At 34.7% G+C, this 16397-nt stretch overlaps 1 protein-coding gene across 1 annotated transcript in view; it reads right to left on the reverse strand.

Moving 5' to 3' along the window:
- The window catches only part of LOC141404208 (aquaporin AQPcic-like), a 93447-nt gene extending 82955 nt beyond the window's left edge, over positions 1-10492 (reverse strand). The window contains exon 1 of the mRNA XM_073987586.1: positions 10209-10492. The gene's annotated coding sequence lies outside the window, so the exon portion shown is untranslated. The remainder of the gene's footprint in view (positions 1-10208) is intronic.
- Between the last annotated feature and the right edge of the window lie 5905 nt (positions 10493-16397).

Here is a 16397-nt window from a genome sequence, read left to right on the forward strand (position 1 = left end):
CTTATACGCATGTCTATTTTGACCGGACTATTCAGGCTTTGTATGGAAAATTAGCGAAATAGTAGAATAACTCCCAAAAATGTTTCTCCAATTTTTCGCATTAAACCAAAATATATATATTTGAAATAAATTTCAACAATAAGTTTTCGTCTTTTTCACAAACCGCGGATGTGCTCGCAAAAAAATTAAATTTTTTTCAATGGTATTGAAAAGGAAATTTGAAATTTACCATATACATATACGCCGACATTACTGGAAACGCAAGGTATTATTTTCCGTATTTTATAAGGACCAATCGGGGCTTTTTCGCTATACATTATTTAAACAAGTTAGAAAGTATCAGTCAGCTGTGCCGACGGAGATATACCCTCAGCATCGGACACTAAGCAAATAAATAAACACAATACTTATAACGTCTCTATGGTTTTTTTTCAATTTTTGGGTCAATTTGCCCAGAAGAATGGACTTTGACCCCAAAAAATTGTACCGTCGTAACAAGGGCCTCAAAGACAAAAAAAAAAAATGCAAAAAACAAATTTAAACAATCCGAGATGAGTTCTTAAACGGTGCTGTTTTAGAAATTTGTGTGGGAGGCATCCGAAGGAGTGTTCCGATGTAGTCCATATTCGGGCGTAATTGAATTCACTAAGAAATAATACGATGTACAAAATAAGGACCAAACCGGTTCTTCCTTCGATGGTTATCTAGTCTAGTCAGTCAGTTTAGTTGGCGTCGTCTCAGGAAGTATGGACTTGCCCCAAAAAAATTGCAACGTCGTAAAAGAGACCTCAAGGTGAACATGTTTCAAACAAATTCAAAACGGTTCAAAAAGAGTTGTTAAACTATACTTTGCCCAAAGGAGTGGCCGATATAGTCCACATTCGAACCTGATATATGCATGGAAGTAATATTTCCACATCCCTAGTTTGGAAGAATTCGGTTAGTCCCTTCTGGAACTATCGTGCGAATAATCTTAGCGAAAAATTGTGAACTTTTGTGGGGGTATTTAACGGAAGTGGTAGACCGATATGGTCCATCTTCAAGCTTAAACTAAGTTTGGACAAAATTTACGTAACCTGTAGTGCGATTCTGTAACTCCTTAACGACAGAATTAACGACGAATGTCGTTAGTTAACGATAATTTTCGGTAAGTGCTATTCTGTATACCAATTTTAACGATTTTTGTCGGTAAATTTTGTCGTTAATTACCGAAAATTATTGTTAAGTTAACAACCAAAAAAAAGTTGTTGTTAAGTCTTAACGACAGTACATTATTGCAATATTTTGCTGATTTCTTTTAAAAACGGCGTTTTTATATGAGCATATGTTATGTTAATGAGGAGGGCACACAAGGTAAATTCTGCCTTATTGAGAAAAATCTTATTAAAGCGTTTGCAAAAGGGTTAACTATGTAAGATAACATGGGTCAGCTTCGACACTGTTGTGCTTTCGCCAGACCAGATTTTATTGAAGCTGCATAAAGACCACCAAAGAGAAAGTTGTAGAACTTCGATTAACTCATAACTTTCCCTGTCTTATTTATTATAGAGGTAAATCGTAAGCTAACGCTTCAAAAGAACACATGTGTGGTACTGTTATGTAAGATTTATATTATTTCCGTTAACACTATCTTTCTAAGATGCGTTTGTTGGCTTTAATGTCGTATTGAAGCCAAAATGCTACAAGTTCGGATTTCCGAACTATAGGTCATGAGAAGTTCCATTTAATATGGGCGTGAAATGAATAAATTACTCAAATGGCGGTAACGTGGATCCACGAACGTCACCGAAGGGGCTTAATTATGTGAAACCTCAAAGTTCAATTTTTTCCTTTTTTTGCGCTGTTCAGAATTTTCGCACAAAGCACCACAACCCAAAATATGACCCTACCTTTGTAGTTAGAAAAAATAAAACAGCGGTTCACATACATATAGGAGGGATTTTACCAAATTTATAATTTTTAAATCATGCATGTATAAAATACAATTCACTATAATAGGAAGTGACCTTTTGACCAATGATCCTTACATAAATCTGTTAAATATTTTTTGTCAGTAATACGTTTAATATATGAATGTGTGGTAGACATAAATAATGCAGCTTCTCTTGCTTCACCAAAGACGGTGTAGATGCACACTAGGGTTATGACTTTTTGACATTTTTCCTCAAAAATGATTTCCTGTAGCAGGGATGAATGAACTTTTGCCTATTAATCACTATGCTATCGTTTATTCCATTGAAATATAAAAAAAGTTCACGCACAAATCGATTTAAAAAAAAAATAATTTTTTGAAAAAATATATGAAATGAAAATTTTTTTTTTCAAAAAATTATTTTTTGTTGCACGAATGAATAAATATAAGCCTACTAATAACTATAATAACGTTTATTTCATTCAAATATTACAAAAGTCGCGAAAAAAAATCACTTTGAAAAAATTTTAATTTTTTTGTTTTTGTTAAAAAATTATATTTTTGAATAAAAGCGTTTACGCCATTTTTACGATTCTCAGAATTGAAGAAAAATAGTGAGAAATAAATTTTATGTCATTTTAATTATCTCATGTGGCTCTAAAGTTTATTTTCAATTATATATCTGTTTTCAGTGACTTCAAAAAATTGTCCATAATTTTGATAAATTCAAATTTTAAAATCATTTTGTGCGTGAGGTTTTTTCACCAAATCACCTTATAATTAAGATTTTATGTAATCTTATGGCAAAACTCATCACGCTATGATACAGGGATATGAGGTTGTAAAAAAGTCATAACCCTAATGCACACGCATATTGTTTTGGTCTAAAAGACAAGTTCTTGTCCACTTCAAAACCATAAATTGGGGATATTCTATAATTTGTCTCGCCGAACTATTACGGTGGAGGCTAATGATATATTTCTTCATATCCTGGAATAAAACCACCAAAATCTATGAGAATCATGCATTGTTCCTGAGTACTTCTAGCTCAAATACAGACTTGACGTTTTTGAAGTTGAAGTTACTCCTGGGTTTCGCATTGTTGGGATACTTGTAGACACTTATTGTATGCACCTTCCTTCCAAAACAAGATATTTTTCCTCCTTTGCGCGTTTTATATTCTGCATTTCGAAGAAATAATGTTTTTAATTTAAAAATACATTAATAAATATTAAAATATATTATTTGACAATTTGTCTTTCCATCGATATTCGTCGGTATGTGCTAACGATTTCTACAATCGGTAACATAAAGTTACAGAATAGCACATTCGTTAACTCAACCGAATATTTTCGTTAACTACCGATGTCGGTTCGTTATTAAAAAAAAGTTACAGAAATGCACTACTGAAATTTGAATCAAATATGTTGATTCTTCGAGAGTTATCATGCGCACCAGCCAGACAGACGGACGGACATGAGTAAATCGACTACAAATTGTCTGAAATGGATTTCGTCCAAACATACATGGGGTCTAAATCATTATTTCGATAATCTTGATGGCCTAAATGTTGAGGGTATAAACAAATATTAAAAGAATTTTAGAAATAGTTTTCCATGATTTGTAACGAATCGATCAATGAAAAAATACCAATATTTCGAGTTACTATTACATTACATTTTACCAAAGGTATCACAAAAACTTCAAGACCCCGTACAGCATTGTAATTTGGAACAATTTAAAAAACTGGGAATCCTTTTTTCATGATTTGAAAACTTTTCTATCATGATTTCCACCTTTTGTAACATGGAATGTAAATGTAGTTCTATGTAAAAAAATCCCAAAATTAAAAAATACTTATATGTTAGGCAATAGTTCAGTTATCTAAGTCCCGGTCCACACTAACGTGAATTTCATTAAAAGGTTTCATGAAAGTAGCTTTTCTTAAATCAAATTCCCACTACAGGAATTTTATGATTTTACTCTGCTATGGAGGTCGATCTGGAGACACATGCAATTCTTTCAATGAAATCACTCTAGTGTGGCCCGGGACTAACCGCTATATTCATGTTGGGCTTCAAGTTTATTTTCGTAGATTGCCGAAATATGTCTCCTAGAAATAAAATATAGACCAAAAATTGAATTTGGATATTTTTTCCCACAAAAGTTTAACCGCTAAGAACAATCCGTTCATTATCCAAAATTGTTGGCATCTTCCATGACCAAAATTTGTCAGTATTAAACTATAACTGCGAACTCTAACGTGGTTATAGATACTATACACACAATTAAACCTGTGAAATTTCTGTATATACTACAACATAATTGGCATCTATGGAAAGATCGAGAAATCATCTTTAAAAAATAACTCACATGGACAGAATGCGTTTACTAGGAATAAAGATATTAGATATATGTATATTATATTTTTTCCAATTTACACATCAAGGTTTCGGTCCATTTCACCCGCTAAAAACTATCTGATAATCATGTAAAATTGCAAGTTTCTTTTCAGCCATAAGCACCCACCTTATTTAAAATTTCGCGCTGATCGGACTATGATTGCGACCTACAGAACAGATACAACAGATACATTCGGATAAAAATTTTGTTTTGGTCCAGTTCACCCCCTAAATATTGCTCTATCATCACCTATAACAATTGCGATCTATTCTGATGTGAAACCGATCTCCATACCAAATTTCGTGACGGTCGGTCCATATTGAGGCCTGAAGTTTGATTACAATTTATAATGGACAGACGGACACACGGACGGACGCACACACATCGCTATTTCGCTTTATCTCGTTGAGATATGACAAATGGTATGTAACATTGGGGGGTCTACGACGAATATTTCGCTGTGTTACATGCATTTTTAGCAAAACAAACTTTTAATACCCTTCCCACAATGAGGAATAGGGTATAAAAAGCAAATGGGAATTTTATACAAACTACATAACATTATTTTTAAAAACAAAGAAATTTCCAAAGCAAAAAATGTTTCTCCAAATAACTGTTCTTCTTGTGAAGAAAAAACATTTGCCATTTGTTCGAAAATTATATCGTTTCGAACATTTGGCAAACAAAAGAAAAACACAAAAAAAGCATTTGCCAAATGTTCGAAAATGATATCGTTTTCGAAACTTGTGGCGAACATTCGAAAAATATCAGCAACTGGTATGGTGGGTATGTTTAAAATATTTTTTTCATTTTTTCAAAACAATACACACGTATACAAATTTAGATGAAAGAACAAAAGATCCAAATGAAAAAATTGGTATCAGCTGTTTGCTATGCCTTACCTTGTAGTGATTACACCATGCTGTTTACCGGAAAATTCACTCAAATACTTGTACCTTTCAATGTTACACACAACTAATAGGTGTTTTAAATTTACATTTATATTCGATGAAACCTTCTATATTTGCCCCCGCTTCACCAACATGAACTTGGTTTCAATGAATACGTACACCTTCAAATAAACTTGTTTCAAAAGCAAAACAAACCACTGAGCGTTCACTTGACAATATTTAACACATTATTTAAAGAAACACAGATGGATGGAAAAGAACATTACAGCTGAATAAACCTCACAGTACGTACGCCAAGTATGTTTTTAATTTCCATTCAAAGACAGAAAATTAAAATTATACAAATAAAAGTACATTTGTATGTCCCTCATTTCGAAATGTTGAGTATGTAAATTACAAGTTTACTATTTGCAAGTCTATTAGTGGTTTGTATAATACTTAAAGGTTTTTTATATGAACTAGAATTTTTCAGAACTAAAGTATACAGGTAGATGACGTCTAACAGACCAAATTTTTTTACAACTACGATAATAATTTCCCATACCACTCCAAATATAACAAGTAAGAACGGCGCACAGTGGTTCAGAAATCGATTTTCCTGGCTAAAACCCACATTTTTTTGTTGTCACCGATTGTTAATTTAAATATGGGATTCGAAGGTAAACATATTGAAACTAAGAAAAGCAAAAAATTCGATCGAAATATTGGAAGTTGTGTGTGTGGCGTGCTCCTAAAGACGAAAAATGTTTCCTAATTTTGGAAAATACGTAATTTTTGCAAATTTCTGAAAGTAACAGCTATTTCTCAAAAACTATAACAGACTATGTTAGGTAGGTAGGATTGTTTCCTTTGAGAGTCGTTTAAATAAATTACCGTAGCGTTTACACGAAGTGAGCTATTTTATTTTTCCTCATGTACTAAATTTTAGTGAAATTCCAAGTTGAGTGGACTAGAACTTTTAGGGAACAGCTTGGAACAAAGTTCCGTTTTCACAGAATGATACCAGAGAGTGTCCTCTTTCAGCACATATATACTTTTGTAAAAATCGCGTTCTGTCCGTTCAATACTTTTTTAAAATTTTTGAAATTACATAGGTAAAAATATGTTTTTTTCCATACCGTTTCCTATATAAATTATAGCTTTTTCATACAAATTGCAAGTTTAGTGGACTAGAACTTTTAGGGAACAGCTTGGAACAGAATGATACCCGAGACTGTCCTCTTTCAGCCCATATATACTTTTGTACCCGTCATGTTCCGTCCGTTCAACACTTTTTTAATGTTTTTAAGATTACATGGGAAAAATTGTGTGTAATTTAATTTTCGTTTCCAATATAAATTACAGCTAAATGAATTTTTTTAATATATGAGGTTTTATAAGAGTTTTTGGAAACTTAAGGAGTATTTTTTTTCAATTTTTTTTTTCATTTCATGTTGATATCTCTAAAACTCAACGAGTTACAGCTTGTTTTCTAGGAGTTTGGCATAAATCAACAAAAGAGTTGTTTGAGGTTACGAAGCACTAAATATATAGTTGTTTTATTTTTTGTGTAATAACCTTATTAAGTTGGGAAGTCAAATTTTATTCCGCAACTTAAAACGCGTTTTTCTCAAAACTTAATTTTTTGAAATGTGTCACTCTTTGAGTAAATGAGCGATATGAAAAACTCAAAACCACTCACTAGAGTTGTACAATCTAGTTCATTTGAAAGATCTAGTTCAATAGCTCAGCTCTTTAAACTGAACTAGGTCAGTAATCTAGTTCATAGTTCTCTGTCCAGTTCAATCATTCGGATAAAAATCGTTCACCGGCTCTTAATCGGTCGTTTGATGAAAACGCATACATACGCCAAATACAAACAAACAAAAGACTAATATAATTTAACTAGTCCATAACAAAAATATTACATTTACATAGTTTTATTGCATTCTTAAAGAAAGATTAATCAATTTTAGAAAAAGCATCCTTCATTTAGGTGGCTGGCAAAAAATCTTATGTTGTGTGTAGAAATTGTCACTGTGCGTGTGTGTTTCTTTTTATGTTTTCCCTTTTTTCTATCCGAAAAGGCAGATTCATTAGGTAATCGATTCGACATATTGTAATATGTTATGTCTCTATGTTTTTGTAGAAATCTTCATTTTCGGACAGCTATTCCATGTACCTTGATCCAAAACATAAACAAACTGATCCCATTACGAAGGCATCCCTTAACGTAGACGACGCCGTCACTTTATGTATTTGTGAACGACATGTTGAACTAGATTGTGAATCATTCGTTGATCGTACGGTCACCGACTGATTATAGTTCAGTGAACTATAATGAACTATATCGACTGATCTGGTTCATACGCTCTTTTCAATGAATCGTTCAATTGAACTAGTTCGTTCCTGAACTATACAATTCTACCACTCACATGTTGATGCAAAATGTGAAAAAGTCAAATTTTAAACACTGACCTTGAATTCCTTTGCAACCGAATTTGGTGGCTTTTAGAATGTCGGAAAGCTGATAGTTTTATCTGTCCAACAGAAAAGGTATTATGAAAATATCTCTATCCGTTCAAAAGTGGCAGATTTTTGACCAGGAAAAAACGATTCTGCACCACTGCGCGGCGTTAACTTCGGTGAAATGAAGTGAATAAGAACAATTAGTTTTCTTTCGTTTATGAAAGTACTAAGCTCTTCCTCTTATTGCAGGAGTAGTATATCTCTCAACCGATAATACTCCCTTCAAAAAAGCTCATATGGGGCGTCATCGAAGTTCTCTCCAAAACATGCATCAAAAAAACAAACCCTCGATATACATAACATTGAGCAATACCGGCTAGACTTAAACCTGGATATATATGGATAGTTTGTTTGTGAGTAAGTTTTCTATCTTCTGGGAACACAAAAATCCAATTAACGACCAATTCGTTTGAAAAACGTGTCTAAAATCTTAAAAAAAACTTAAATGGTGGCTACACTTGTATGGGGGCTATACCAAAACGTGACCATATATTGTCTGACGTTTTGCAAAGGATGTTTTGCACCTGAATAAATGTCTTGTACCTTTAGCGAAGACTACATACCAAATTTCAGTTATTCCGTTTGAGGCTATATGAAGACGTGGGCCTATACCGAAAAATTTCATTTAGACACTTGTATACCCCCAACGAAGACTAAATACCAAATTTCAGCCATTTCGGTGGGATATGAGGTCACAACATTAAAACTACCGAAAACCGGGAGGTACTGTTCTATGGAAGCTATATGAAAACGTGAACCTATACCAACAAATTTCCGGTGGAAAGTTTTATACCCTCAACGAAGACTAAATACCAAATTTCAGGAGTATGTGGAGGAAACTATCTTCAAAATACCGAAAATAGAACGGTACCTCTATGTGGGCTATATGAAGACATGGACCTTTACCGACAAATTTCAGAAGAAAAGTTTTATAGCCCAATGAAGACTAAATACCAAAGTTCAGGCATTTCGGTGGGATAATGAGGTTAAAACCTTCAAAATACCGAAAATCGGGAGGAACCGTTCTATTGGAGCTATGTGAAGACCTATACCGGCAAATGTCAGGTGAAAAGTTGTATTCCCCCAGCGAACACTAAATATCTAATTTCAGCCATTTCGGAGTGATAATGAGGGTAAATACCGAAAATCTGGAGGTACTGTTCTATGAGGGCTTCATGAAGTTGTGGGCCTATACCGACAAACTTCAAGTGGAAGTTTTATATACCCAACAAAGACTAAATATCTAATTTCAGGCATTTCAGAGGGATATTGAGGCCACAACAAATACCGAAATCCGGAGACACTGTTCTATGGGGGCTATATGGAAACGTGAACCTATACCTACAAATTTCAGGTGGAAAGTTTTATACACCGAACGAAGACTAAATATCAAATTTGACGCATTTCATAAGTGCATTTTGATAACACATATACATAGGTACCGAAAACAGAACGGTTGCTCTATGAGGGCTTCATGAAGGTGTGGGCCTATACTAACAAATTTCAAGTGGACGGTTTTATATACCCAACGAAGACAAAATACCAAATTTCAGCCATTTCGGTATGGTAATGAGGTTAAAACTTTCAAAATACCGAAAATCGGGAGGTACTGCTCTATGAGAGCTTTATGAAGGTGTGGGCCTATACTGACAAATTTAAAGTGGAAAGTTACGGTGTGGTAAGGAGGTTAAAATTTTCAAAATACCGAAAATCGGGAGGTACCGCTCTATGGTGGCTATATAAAATACCAAACATCCTAGATGTAATAGAAACTTCTATACCAAATTTTATAGTTTTATCTTAAAAATTGCACGCTGTATCTTGATTTCAACAGACGGACGGCTTAGAATTGTGATATAGGGTTTCCAACGAATATTTTGATGTGTTAAAAACGGAATAAAAATTTAATTTTACCTCCATATTATGATAGATGGGCGCCTTCTGCTGTCGGTGTGTGTCAATTTGCTCACTCACACAATTAAAAAAGAGACTTTTATTTTTGAAATGACAATTTTCAATACATATTTTTTCTATGGCGAAAGACCACCCAGCATACTAAAATTACTTGAGATAATATTACAAAAAGTTTTAAACTGCATGTATAACAACTAGAAAATGATCTAAACGGTATCCCATGGAAAATATTTAATATGTACGCTTATTGTAGCCTTCTCCTGTAGAAGCAGAACATTTTTCTAAATATGTTTTGTTTTGGTATTTCATAAAATGACACAAAATGCTATGTTGGGTTACTATGGGAAATATTTGTATTTTCAAACAAACACAATCTCAAAATATGTTTGTAGTTGTGTGCACAGGCCTATATTAAATGTAATAGTTTTTAGAAATGGTGCCCTACAGAGCCTTTGTACGTCCTCAGTTACTGGAACAAGATCGTTATTTCAATATTTTAAATATCGCTGTTGATTGTTTCAACAATATAAATAAATCATTCATCGTTTATGGTTTCATACCTTAGAATTCAAATCACAATAACTTTCGAAGGCCTTTATTTTTTTATTATGTGCACCAAACAACTTTAAAAATATTCACAAATTCTTTAATATTTATATGTTTAATTTATTTCATTTAGTTAACAACATGAGATACACAAAACACTTTATTTCACATCAACAGAAATTGCCGAAAAAAATATCGACAATCACAAAAACCATGTGTCGCGTTAAAACTTTTCACGGAATTAAGCCGCTTGTCTTTAACACACAACTTTCTCGTTGAACGGTTAAACACCTTGTGCAGATAATGAAAAACAGATACAATGTGAATACCCTTTTGTCAATCACCTGTGTGGATTATTCTCTCACCATCAACAACAAAAACATTCATTCAATGTTATTTTTAATGCAACAAATTAATAGTTGACGAATTAATTATCTCGCAACCTAACTGATAGTTTGTAATAATTTTATCATAAACTTAGATTTAAAATGAACGGAGTAGATATCGAAAAACATACTACAAATGCTTAGAAAAGTTAATATGTAGTAAGAAGTTAAATGAAATGAAATTTCACAAACTATTTATGGGTTAAATATTATGACAATATACATATGTCATGTTATAAAGAAAATACGTCAAATTTTTGTTTTATTTTTTTTTTTTGTATTTTTATGGTTTTTTTATTGGGGTTTGACCTTTTTTAAATAGAAAAACTCAAAAACACTTAACTTCTGTGAAGTGAATAAGAACAATTAGTTTAATTTCTTTTGTGAAAGTACTAAGCTCTTCCTCTTATTGCAAGAGTAGTATATCCCAACTGATAATACTCCCTTCAGAAGAGCTCATATGGGGCGTCATCATAGTTCTTTCCAAATCGAGCTTTTGTACTCCTGACAATATACACAATATTAAATTATATCAATCTCTGTTCGAAAATTTGACAAAAAAAAAACAAACCCTCGAACTACATAAAATTGAGCAATACCGGCTAGACGTAAACCTGAATATACATATATGGACAGTTTGTTTGCGAGTAAGTTTTCTATCTTCTGGGAACACAAAAATCCAATTAACGACCAATTCGGTTGAAAAATGTATCCAAAATCTTAAAAAAACCTTAAATGGTGGCTACACTTGTATGGGGGTTATACCAAAACGTGACCCTATACTGTCTGTTTTTTGGAAGGGATGTTTTGTACCTGTATAGCGAACACTAAACATCAAATTTCAGTTATTCCGTTTGAGGGCTATATGAAGACGTGGGCCTATACCGAAAAAATTCATTTGGAAACTTGCATACCCACAACGAAGACTTGCATACCCACAACGAAGACTAAATACCAAATTTCAGCCATTTCGGTGGGATATGAGGTCACAACCTTTTAAATACCGAAAACCGGGAGGTACTGTTCTATGGAAGCTATATAAAAACGTGAACCTATACCAACAAATTTCAGGTGGAAAGTTTTGTACCGTCAACGAAGACTAAATACCAAATTTCTGGAGTATGTTGAGGAAACAATCTTCAAAATACCGAAAATAGAACGGTACCTCTATGTGGGCTATATGAAGACATGGACCTATACCGACAAATTTCAGAAGAAAAGTTTTATAGCCCAACGAAGACTAAATACCAAATTTCAGGCATTTCGGTGGGAAATGACATTTCACAAACTATTTATGGGTTAAATATTATGGCATATGTCATGTTATGAAGACCATACATCGACCAGTTCTATGCACCGGATTAACTCGGAAGAATCTTCGTCCTGTATTTTTTTAACTGTAACAGCAGCAAAAGAGCGAAGTGTTAAAAATGAGTTCAGCCTAAAAATGTGTAATAAAAGTATGGGAAAGTAAAACTGGTAGAAACGTCAAAAAATCTTTAAGAAATTCAAAATCAACCAGCAATCATGTTTGCCACATACATACCTTTTTACTCGCCCAAATTTGTCTTGTAAAAAGTTCCTAAGGAACACTTTTTAGCGCAATTTTGTTTAAAACGAAGTGTAAGTTTTGCTAGTTTTTAGAGCACAGAAACGTGGTTCTCATGTATTGTTTTAGAGCCTTCCTATCATCGTCACCGTTAACAGACCACCCGACTTCATAACCGCTGACCGCCGAACTTTTCTGAAACACGGAAAAGCTGATTGGCAAGGGTACGGAGAACTTACCAATCAGAGCTTTAGAGAGCTGTCCTGCCGCCCAGATACTCATGCATCTGAGATAATTTAACATCATCAAAGCTGGAACCGCTCCTTACATAGCTACTGATCAAATGCCCAAAATAAGACCAAATTTCCCAGCAAAGACGAAGGCACTAGCAAATGAGCGTGATGAGCTTCATCGTACGGACCCTTAAGACCAATATGTTAGGGAACTTATTTTTGAAATTAACGGTCTATTAGGCGTGCACAAGTGAAAAAAGAGCCTAAACCACCTGAAACAATGCAACAGGTATGGTTATATCACTCTGGAAGTCGGGGAAGAAGGATAATAGACGGTTGTTAATTTTAAACGACAGTTAATAGAGCACCGCTAGACCGACATGGCAAAAAGGAATAGACTAGGCCGACTTTAACAAATATAGACAAGGACAACTTATCCCTAACTACTGTCGTCAGCAGCATGGAACAAAAGGGGACTGTAGTTATGGGTGGGGACTACATCCCGGAACTCGGCAACTTAAATGGCAATTTAAACCGGTTGGTGCTACTCCACCTTAACGGGGAAAATCTTCCCCAAAATTCCGAACAAAATTCGGAATAAAATATCGTTGGCGGGAGAGGATGAAGCTATGGACAAAACAGTGATCCTTGTCTCCACACCCAATCGGGATACTTCGCCCCAAATTGTCGTAAATGTTCTTGAACCAACCTATTCTATTGGATCGGACTTGATAGCCATTACTTATTGCGCAGAAAGCATTAATGGAGAAAATTGGTATATGAGAATCGTCAGGCTGGTGATTTTCCGGTACTTCAGCTGATAAGAACACATTTCAAGTTAGCTATGTGCAGGAGTGGCCTTTATCGAGACCCCTATGTAGGTTGCAACTGTGGGAACCTCCCATTAATATGGTAGTACGGCCTTGGCAAATTCGGAACAGGAGAAGGTTAAGGGAGTATCAAAGCCCTAGGCTATCCCATTCACCTCAAAGGGGAATCCAAAGGTGGTAACTCAGTCTCAATTTGTGATGACTGAGAAAGTGTTGAGATCTCAAGATCCCTCACTAACTGCAATAGCCAAGTCGGCTAAGTCACAGTCTTTCAAGAAAAAGTCATAAACTCTCTGCATCGGTGACCATAAAGGTTAATGAAAAGATAAGTACTGGAAACACCAAAACCTCTGCAGCCGATGCTTCTTCTCGGCAATTGAAGCAGAGTAAGGTCAATCCAGCTCTTCGCAGGAACCTTGCTCGTCTAACCCGAAGCATATTGGCAAAACTGTGCGACGAATGATCTGAGGGTTACAATCATTGAAAACCACTGATAAAACCAATGGATGCATCAGTGATAGTCATCAAAGGACATCCTCATCTCAGACGATGTGGATAGGAACAACCAGTCAGGCAGACAGTAACGTGGCGGCTGTACCTGTTGGTGCGTTTCCGAGCGGTAGTATAATCCAGAATGCGTACCTCTCCCTTCTATGGATCCAGACAGGATATCAACGTTTGTCGAGAGGCAGAATACCGGTCTTCGGATGGAATGTTGGGGCGATTCTAGATTCCTCTCCGAAGAATGGCGGACTAGTCACAAAGTTTGATACTGTTACACAATAACTAAAGACTATAGACCAGTTTGTCTTTGCTCCTTTCTTCAATCTCTGGATATTCTGGCCCAGTTCCACGTGGTGAGTATGGCTTGTAGACTTACTTTTTAGAGTCAGGAACGTAGCGAATTTCGCAGATTGCACACGCGAAGGTATCATTAATAGTTACCTTGAATCGAGAGGTAGTAACGCACAAACCATTATATGGTCATCTCTTTCAATTTTTACTCACCCTCAGTAACTATTCCAAGCAGAGACTTTCGGGCTAAAGGTAATTCCCCTCTGGACGGTCTGACAGTAAAGTAGAGCTGGTTAGGATACTTAAAACCAGTCTTAAAGGATTCGTACCCGCTGCGTACAAGGCATAGTATACAATGCGAAACGAATTAGCTGATAAACTATCTGGGGAGGCTATACGTCGAATACTTTGCCAATTGATGAATCTGTTAAGCATTGCAGGGTCAGGTAAAGTGCTCTGTTTTACTCTCATTGGACAATAAAATTTACGCTCATTTAGAGCAAAATGCGCTCATTGCTTGACTCTGTTATATGGAGATGCAGAAACGATCAAGCATTAACTTTGTTGTTGTAGCAGCCTAGAAACCTTCGTGAAGCACAGGTTTGATGCTGGGTTGGCAACCGCTGGCCGAAACACTATGGTTACAGGTCAATCCGGTACGAAAGAACCCGCTGCCGTGGGATGGTAGCTGTCCCTTCTTGCGGACAAGAATACAGGATAGATGAAAGATAGACACCCTCACCATCTCTCTTTTTATGACGTTTTGTGTTAACAGACAACTCCAGCAACAATTGGTACAAATTGTTACAAGTTTTAGGGTAAACAGGCAAACCTATAGTGACTTGGCTTGAACCATAGAACAAAAACACAGCTATATATTTCTTTATCTTCACTCTCAATATCAACAAGCTATAATGATAGAATCCTGTCTTTATCATATTCAAACTTATCAAGGATAAACACAATGGACCAACAGTCTCCGAGTGAAGCGGTCACTGGTTATTAGGTGGCAGCGCTTAAGTCTGAACCTGCCCATCATCAGCATTGATTCCGAAAAATGCATAGTACCAGGACAACATTACTAGCTGCCATCTTCCCATTAACATTTTAAATTGTTGCCAACATCCTTAACACTTTCTTCCACAAACATCAAGTCATTGTCTCAATTTAACCCTTTTCTTGTCCTTGACAAGCACAATTTAAACAATTAATTAATGCAGTTAAATGGTTGTATTCACACTCAACACCAAGCATCACTTCATTTCAACACTTTAAAATTTTACCCAATGTACAACTTTTGCCACATTAACAGCTTTGTAATAAATAGTCTGACTTTGGAAGCCAATGAACGACTTCCGTTTCCTTCCTTTTAAAATGAAACTTTTATGAAGCCGCAAAGAAAATAATGCCTAATCATGTTGTCGGATGTTTAAATATTTTCGAAAACCTATGTCAATGACGAACAAAGGAAGAAATTTATAGAAATTGAAAATTGTTTCAAACCTTAAAACGACTTGATGACTTTTTAAATTGTCCTTAAAACAATTAGAGTTTAAAAGTTTCCAAAGAGCTTTAAAGAGAATGATTTGTTGATTTGTTAACTTTTTGACATATTTAATTTCTATATTTATTGCAGCGCTATTAATTTTAAAGAAAATATAAAAACAACGCATTATCCTGCTTTCGGGACATAAATAGTCATAAAGTAACGAAAATTCCACTGTTTGTGAAGCTTTTGAGCAATTTAAAGTTAATTGCCAGAATGAAAAACAAAAACAATCAACAAACAAAAATTAAAATAAATTAATAATGAATACTCGTATTAAAAATGTTATTTTTAGTTTTCCAAATCAAGTGAGCCGGTGAATATTTGTTCTGAAATTCTTCCCAAAACAACAGCTGACCAAAGTCGATGTAAATGAGAGCATCATATATTTTTAGTCGAAATACTATAAATTACGTACATATGTAAATGAGACTTAACTGTAAGGATGATGTTACATACCCACGGTTTTCAAAAAAAAATATTTTAATATCTTGGAGCTGAATTTTAATTTGAATTATCATTTGACCCATAAAGTAAATAATAACAAGTAAAAAGTCGTTATGTTCGGCCAGGCCGAACTTTTTATACCCTCCACCCTAAAATAATCTTAACAAACATTTAATAATTAATTTCCTTTCCTATTCACAATTTTAGGTGCAACCGTTTTTCGACCACGTATACCCCAAATGTCCAAATTATGTAATCTAATCTAAAAAAAATTATTCTGGTCATCAAAGTGTGACGTATCCTCGCAATGTTTGGTGGAAAAGTTTTGTATCTGCAAGGAACTTAAAGTGTAAAATTACGGGAAGTGCCGTCAAACAATGTTGCTCAAAATACCGAAAGTCTGGAGGTACCACTGAG

Source organism: Musca autumnalis, unplaced genomic scaffold (genome assembly GCF_047663935.1).
Source record: "Musca autumnalis isolate F117 unplaced genomic scaffold, ASM4766393v1 scaffold_1, whole genome shotgun sequence".
Classification (NCBI taxonomy): Eukaryota; Metazoa; Arthropoda; class Insecta; order Diptera; family Muscidae; genus Musca; species Musca autumnalis.